Source organism: Pinus tabuliformis, chromosome 4_1, assembly GCF_031772625.1.
Source record: "Pinus tabuliformis cultivar Carrire ecotype Pingquan chromosome 4_1, CPIR1, whole genome shotgun sequence".
NCBI classification, from domain to species: Eukaryota; Viridiplantae; Streptophyta; class Pinopsida; order Pinales; family Pinaceae; genus Pinus; species Pinus tabuliformis.
Genome location: NC_142303.1, coordinates 811,949,030 through 811,957,286, shown reverse-complemented (window position 1 = coordinate 811,957,286; position 8,257 = coordinate 811,949,030).

The window sequence follows — 8,257 nt, the reverse complement described above, 5'->3', positions numbered from 1 at the left end:
CCTAGGATTAGGATTCACAAATTAAATCTTAATAATTCCTTAGTTCCTCTTCAAGAGTTAAAGCCCCCATTTATTCATTATTCATAAGATCTAACCCTAGAGAAAAAATTAAATTATTATTCGAGCATAAGCCTTCAATAGAGGTCATGAGACCTTCCACAGTCGGAGGTGCATTGCTACTTTTGTAGAAAATATATTCTTGCAAATGGAACATAGTCATCATCCTTGCAATCATTGTTGATCAAATCATAGAAGCTTCCTTTTGTTGAAATATGGAAACAAGAATATTCAAATTTAATTTGTTCTTGAATTAAATTGTAAATTAAAATTGAATTTAGTCTTAACAACTACTTGGAAATAATTAATTAATTAATTTTAAATTAATTAGTTGGAGAAATTCAAGTTAGAAGTCTTTCTGAAGTCATGCAAGAGTTATCCCTTAAATTAAGGAGATAAGATTGAGTTATATTTGAGTTGTAATTAGTTAACTTAGTTTACTGAGTTAAGTCCAGTTAAATTAGTTCCAAACTGTTTGAGGAACTAATAGTGAGTAACAGTTAGTTCATGCATTAATGCACTCAACTAGTGCTACTCCAATTAACTGAATATTCCCTCATCAGAAACTCATGCATGTCTATTATGAGAAAGACCCAGTTGAGATAAATGTTCAAGGACAGTGTACTATCAGTTGCATGTGTTTTCTCATGGACAAAACTCATGCATGCAGTCAAGGATTCATCCTTGAGGATTGCGTAGTTTTGAAGGATTATTTTCCACTTGGTAATAGGCAAATAATCCACAAGGAATAGTGCAAGGAAATAGGAGCTTGGAGGGCAGAGAGGAAGGCTAGAGAGAAGCTAAGATTGCCTGTGAGCATCTGTGAGGATTGTACTAAGAGCTGGATAGCTGTGAGAGCTAAGGCTTTGTATAATTCCTATGTATTTCCACCATGTATGATAATACAATAGTGTGGGGTTTTTAGCTGAGGCTTTCCCCAAAGTATTTTCATGTGTATTGTGTCATTGATTCTTCTTCTTCTGGTTATATTGTTCAGCTCGATCTTTAAGCTTCCGCAAATTGATAGTAGAAGTAGGTTATAGTATTCTGCTTTGATTTATATTGCATTATCGGGTTAACCTACACATATTTTCTACATGGTATTGGAGCTGTGAACAGTATACTGAGAAGAGAATTTGAAGTTTTAAGTTTGGGGTTGCAAGTGAAAATCGAATTCATATCATACTTCAAGGTTGGCCAATGGCGTTCAATGGCTTGAGACTCGAGTATGCCTTGGAAGGTAGCTCGAATTACATAGCATGGAAAGATAGAATGGAGGTTGTATTAGAAGGCAATGGCTTGAAGGAATTCATTGATCAATAAATCACAAAGCCAGCTTCAACTAATGCACAAGAGTTGGCTGAGTGGAATAAGTATGTGGTGAAGGCGAGACAGATCATCCTTGAGGGAGTTCGAGACCATATTGTCTCGAGTCTCCATGAGAAGGATACTCCATTTTCAATGTGGAAGACATTGAAGGACCTCTACTAGAAAAATAGCGACCAGAGGAAATTGGCGCTCAAGGATAAGCTTCGAGGAATCAAGATGGAGAAGGGCGATAATATTTCCACATATCTGAACAAGCTCACCACCTGCAAAGATGATCTTGGAAGTGTGGGAATAACTACTGATGATGATGATATGGTGAGCCTCGCTCTCTTTGGCCTTCCAAAGAGTTGGAATAGCTACCAGGAATCTGTGAATGGAAGGGAGAAACTGCTGGATTGGGAACAACTGTGGTTGGATCTTATGCAGGAGGAGATCAGGAGGAGCACATGAGATCGTTCTTCATCCAAGAATGATGATAAAGAAAATCTAGCCTTAGCAAGTAAGGCAAGGAAAGGGAAGGGGAAGGCTTCCCATTTCAAATCGAATTCTTCTCATGGGGGGAAGAAGGGTGACATGTCTAAAGTAAGATGATTTAATTGTCACAAGATGGGACATTATGCAACTAATTTCCCATTGAAGAAATCCAAGAAGGGATCCTCGCAAGGATCGGAAGGTGAGGCATTAGCCTCTCAGTTCAAAATGGACTTTACCCTCATCGCATGCATGGTGTCATCGGTGATGGGTTGTGTATGGTATCTTGACAGTGGAGCCTCATTCCACATGACCGGTGATAAAAATTTATTCAGTGCCTTGGAGGAGAAAGACCACAAAATGCGCATAGAGATGGGTGACGACAGAAGGTATAGTATTTCAGGAGTGGGCACGGTTGCTTTTCAGAGGAAGCATGGAGCTCCTCTCACCTTCACAGATGTGATGTATGTGCCTGGATAGAAGAAGAATTTGGTATCGGTCACAATGTTGGACGACAAAGGCTACGATGTTGTATTCAATAAAGGAAAGGAATTCCTAAGAAACATAGTCATGGGTCAGACTAAGAGGATAGGGATTCGGGTGAAGAATCTATAAAACTAGAGGTAGATGATTGTGAAGCATTGAGTACGAAAGCAAAATTGGTGCAAAGCCAAGACATTGGTGAGTTGTGGCACAGGAGATTGGGCCAGTTGCATCATGGGGCTTTGAAGATAATGCAACAGATATCTACAGGACTTCCCAAAGGTAAACTTGAGCAAGTTGACACATGCAAAGGTTGTACCTTGGGAAAGTACACCAAGTCTTCCTTTCATGATCGAGACAGTCGAGAAGAAGCTATCTTAGAGTGAGTTCATACTGATTTGTGTGGACCATTCTCGACAACATCCACAACGAAGAAAAGGTATTATGTGATTTTCATTGATGACTATTCTTATAAATGCTGGATTTATTTCATGTAGAAGAAGGACCAAACTTTCACAAAGTTTTGTGAGTTCAAAGCTTTGGTTGAGAAACAGTCAGGAAAGAAGATCAAAGCCTTGAGAAGCGATACCAGTGGAGAATATGTCTCTCAAGTGTTTAAGGACTTTTGTGCAGCAGAAGGAATTAAACAAGAGTTGACGACACCTCATAACCCACAATAGAATGGGGTGGCTAAGAGGAAGAACATAACTATTATAGGGGCAGCATGGGCAATGATGCATGACCAAGGCCTACCACTTCACTTGTGCACTGAGGCATGCAACACAATGGTCTATTTGCAAAATAGAAGCCCGCATCACATACTTGGGATGAAGACACTAGAGGAAGCTTTCTCCGGTAAGAGACCAGATGTGGGTCACTTCAAGATATTTGGCTCATCGGTATATTGCCATGTGACAAAAGATGCAGGGAAGAAGCTTGAGCTGACAGCAGAGTTGGGGATATTTGTGGGGTACACTGATAAACCTCACAACTATCGGGTCTACTTGCCTACTAGTCAGAGGACAGTGGTTCGCAAAGATCTCAAGTTTGATGAGTGGAAGGCTATGTGAGTTTCCCTTGAGAGGGAGCTCCAACTATAGGTTGTGGAGGAACTGTTGGATCATAAGGAGGAGGAGCCTCAGACTGATGCGGAGTAGCCGCGTGCAGAGGTTCTAGGAGTGGAGACATCCTCTCAAGAAGAGTCTTCTAGAGATGGACGAAAGTGCACAAGAGAAGTTGACAGGTTGTTGGAGGATGCGAGAGAGAATGTGGGAGCACTATCTTCTCAACGCAGATAGAGGAGGTCACCTGAGAGGTACACTGGATACATGGCCCTTGCTAGGGAATTTGTTGAGACTGAGCCATCTTCCTTTTAGGAAGTAGTGCAACAGCTGATTTGGGTTGATGCTATGGTAGAGGAGTATGACTCCGTAGTTCGTAACAGTGTTTGGGACGTGGTTCCGAGACCATAGAACAAGTCAGTTGCGAGTACCCATTGGATTTACAAGGTAAAGCAAGTTGTTGATGGTAGTGTGGAGAAGCATAAGGCAAGATTTGTTGCCCGTGGCTTTTCACAGGTCGAGAGGATCATGTTACTGCATTATATTTCGATAGAGGAGCAAGATGCTGACATTTTGGCAAAGGCATTATCAAAGTGTAAATTTGAGTTCCATAGAGACAGGATTGGGGTGGCAGATAATCCCTTTCTTGTTGAGAGGGAGTGTTGAAATATGGCGACAAGAATATTCCAATTTAATTTGTCCTTGAATTAAATTGTTAATTAAAATTGATTTTAGTCTTAACAACTACTTGGAAATAATTAATTAATTTATTTTAAATTAATTAGTTGGAGAAATTCAAGTTAGAAGTCTTTCTGAAGTCTTGCAAGAGTTATCCCTTAAATTAAGGAGATAAGATTGAGTTATATTTGAATTGTAATTAGTTAACTCAATTTACTGAGTTAAGTCCAGTTAAATTAGTTCCAAACTATTTGAGGAACTAATAGTGAGTTAACAGTGAGTTGATGCATTAATGCACTCAACTAGTGCTACTCCAGTTAACTGAAGATTCCCTCATCAGAAACTCATGCATGTCTATTATGAGAAAGGCCCAGTTGAGATAAATGTTCAAGGATAGTGTACTATTAGTTGCATGTGTTTTCTCATGGAGAAAACTCATGCATGCAGTCAATGATTCATCCTTGAGGATTGCGCAATTTTGAAGGATTGTTTTCCACTTGGTAATAGGAAAATCATACACAAGGAAAAATGCAAGGAAATAGGAGCTTGGAGGGTAGAGAGGAAGGCTGGAGAGAAGCCAAGATTTCCTGTGAGCATCTGTGAGGATTGTACTGAGAGCTGGCTAGCTGTGAGAGCTAAGGATTTGTATAATTCCTATGTATTTCCACCATGTATGATAATACAATAGTGTGGGGTTTTTAGTTGAGGCTTTCCCCAAAGTATTTTCATGTGTATTGTGTCATTGATTCTTCTTCTTTTGGTTATATTGTTCAGCTCGATCTTTAAGCTTCCGCAAATTGATAGTAGAAGTAGGTTAGAGTATTCTACTTTGATTTATATTGCATTATCGGGTTAACCTACACAAATTTTCTACACTTTTTCTTTTCACTGTAACAACCATATAGATAATCAACCTCTGGTAGCATGCATATGGTGGTGAAGAATTTGTAAAAGGTTGATATATGGGTCAAAGGTGATCTCTATTGAAACTAATCTACCAATTGGATCTAATCTAATTTTTTTATTTTTATTTTTTAATTTTAATTTAATTTAATTTTGTTTTTAATTAATTAATTAATTTTATTTTTATTTTATTTATTTATTTTTTTCAGAAAGGAGAACCCAGAAAGATGCTCCAAACTCTGTAGTCAACATGCTTCTCTCGACTACTAAAAATTCCTTGGGCTTATGATCCCCTCATCAACATGGTAATACCTCCCTTGGAATAGGAATGTGTATGAGATCTATGGCCTTCACACATGAAACATGGTTTCTCTTGGAGTTTGTCTAGTTGTTCCTAATAAATGTGTTTAGTTGGACCATGGATAAGGCTCTTTCTGTTTTCAATTTTTTTTATAGAAATCTTCAACTTGAGAATATCCAAGTTTTTTGGATTTTGGCTCCACTTGGAGAGCTAATTGACACGCTCACACGGTGCACATAGTAACGTGGGTTCTCTTGGGTTATGTTAAAATTTTCATTCTAATGTGGTGCACAAACACGTTTTTCTCTTAATTAATCAAATATTGAATTTTTGACAAATTTAATAAACTTAAAGTTGAAATCTATCTAAAATCACAAAAATTAACTTCAAATAATTCATGGTTATAAAATATAAGTATACCTCTTTTCATTTCCTCTAGTTGTAATCATGGCTTTCTGATTGATTGAAAGCTTACTTCCTCTATCTAAAAGAGACTCCAACACATCTTCAAACAAAATTTCATTGAATAGGAATGAATTCTATTCTCAATTTAAACAAAATGATGCTAAAAAATGGCAGGAAACTCCTAAAAATATTGGTGGGAAATTTAAATCCTAATAAAAATGGTGGGAAATCTAAATCCTAATAAAAATTGTGGGAATTCTAAATCCTTTTGATGCTTATGACAATCCTTTCTCACTACTCCCTCTTATTGTATTACCTTCCAACACCAATATCTTTCCTTTAACCATGAGTTTCCCAAGTCTCCCTATCTCTTAATATTTTGTAAATCTTTTATTCTTTCTTCAATGTTTCCTTCCATCATCAATATCCTTTTATAATTGTTTGTTCCTCTTCCTTATCATGTTTATTTATTTCAAACAACATAAATTTACAATGGATTCCTTTCTCAAAATCACTCATTCCCTGCCCTGTTCTCTAATGCTTCCATTACCATAGAGATCTTAACCACCAAAACTCACCATTATTATTATAGCTAGCCAACCCTATCATAGTGGGCATACATGACCATCTCAACAAGGGTAAATAGAAATATCCCTTCTACCAATAACATTTTGATTCAAAGATGGATTTTTCATACTAATTTAGCACAAGATCCCTTCTTGAACTTTGTTTCTTCCTTTGAAAAGGATTGACAACGTTTTACAACAAACTCCAACAATAGCCTTGTATGATAGTGTCCACCTAATAATTAACGATATGGGTCATATAATGGTCCAGCTAATGAGGAGAAACCAAAGTCCATATGATCCAATACATGGTCCTCTTTTGTCAACAATTTGGGCCCTTTGTCTCAAGATATCTTCTCTTCTTTGGAAAGAGGACATAAACAAGTTGTTCTAGATATTTCAAAATGGAGCACTCTTCACCTATGTTCCTCTCCTTTATGCCACATGTGATGTGAATGTCAATTTTTATCTTCTTGACTGGGCATCCTTCTTTTACAAATGTGACGTTGACTATACCACGAAAACCATCGAAAACATTCTTAAATGATGGGAGCTCCTCTTCATGCTTGAAGATAGTGGAATGTGACAAGTCATCCAAGAAACCTCCAAATATTTGATTTGTTCCTTGGGGAATGTGAAAGATACACTCAATAGAAAACATGCATAAAAATTTGCAGCCAAGTGCCCCAAATGTGAGATGTTTCCACTTGTACAATTACCCTTCCAAATATGTGAACTGAACAACAAAACTCACCTTAAAAATACATGAATGTCTCTCAAGATGTGGAATAAAAAGTAAACCCTTCCCCTACTTTTCCTCTGTTGGAAATTTGGGCCTTTTGTCACAAGACATCTTCTCTTCTTTGGAAAGAGGTCATAAGCAAGCATTTAGATGTTTTTAAATGGATTACTCTTCACCTATGTCCTTCTCATTTACGCCAAGTGATACAAATTCCAATTTTCATATTCTTGACTATGGTGTTTGTTTTTATGCATGTGACCCTTGACTATGCCATGAAATCCTCCAAAATACTCTTAAAGGATGGGAGCTCCTCTTCATGCATGAAGCTAGTGGAATGAGACAAGTTTTCCAAAATTACTCCAAATATGTGATTTGTGCCTTGGGAAATGTGAAAGTTACCCTCAATGGAAACACATGCATAAATATTTGTGGTCAAGTTCCCTACATGTGAGATGTTGTCATTTGTGCAATTGTGCCTCCTATTGATGCTCGAACTGACACCCTAGTTGTGCAAGGCTCACAAGGTGTCACTTTGGGTCAACTCAGGGTTATTTCCACTGTCACCTTAGCAATGAATTCTCTCACTTTGGATTACTTATTGAACCTTGGGGGTTTCTCAAAGTGCAAATTTATGGGGTCTTTTATGTGATTAGATCACTAGCATTAAAAACCATCTTTACATTGGATGGTTCAACATCTTGATGATCCTTATTCTTTTGACCACAAATTTTGTATTTATTATTGCTTTTATCGCAACACCTCTAGTAGATATTGATGGTGTTCATGAGCCTATTTATGGTTCTCTTATTTATGGAAATAATATTATCTTTGATGCCTTTGTTTGCAACTATGAGCCTAGCTTTTCAACTATTAATTTTCACTTCTATCCCATCGGGGAAGTAGCTTTCGTCAATGAATGGCTACATAATATGGACCCTACGAGCCAATAATTCATGTCTTCGTCGTAGTTCCCACATGACACAAACATTCGATGGTCTATCATAGTTACACACTTTATCATGGGTTTCATAGATACCCACCTTATGAAAACGAGTTGCATTCTATTGCCAAAGCCTGTAAGCAGTTGAAGAATTATATTCTGCCAAAGGAAATGACCATCTACACTAGTTTTAGGCCTTTGCATACTCTAGATAATCCTTGGGATTTAGTGCCCATGGATTTTATGTCATGTTTTCCCTCAACCAAGCATGGTAACAAATGTGTTTTTGTTGTTGTTGATCACTTCCTTAGGATGGGAATT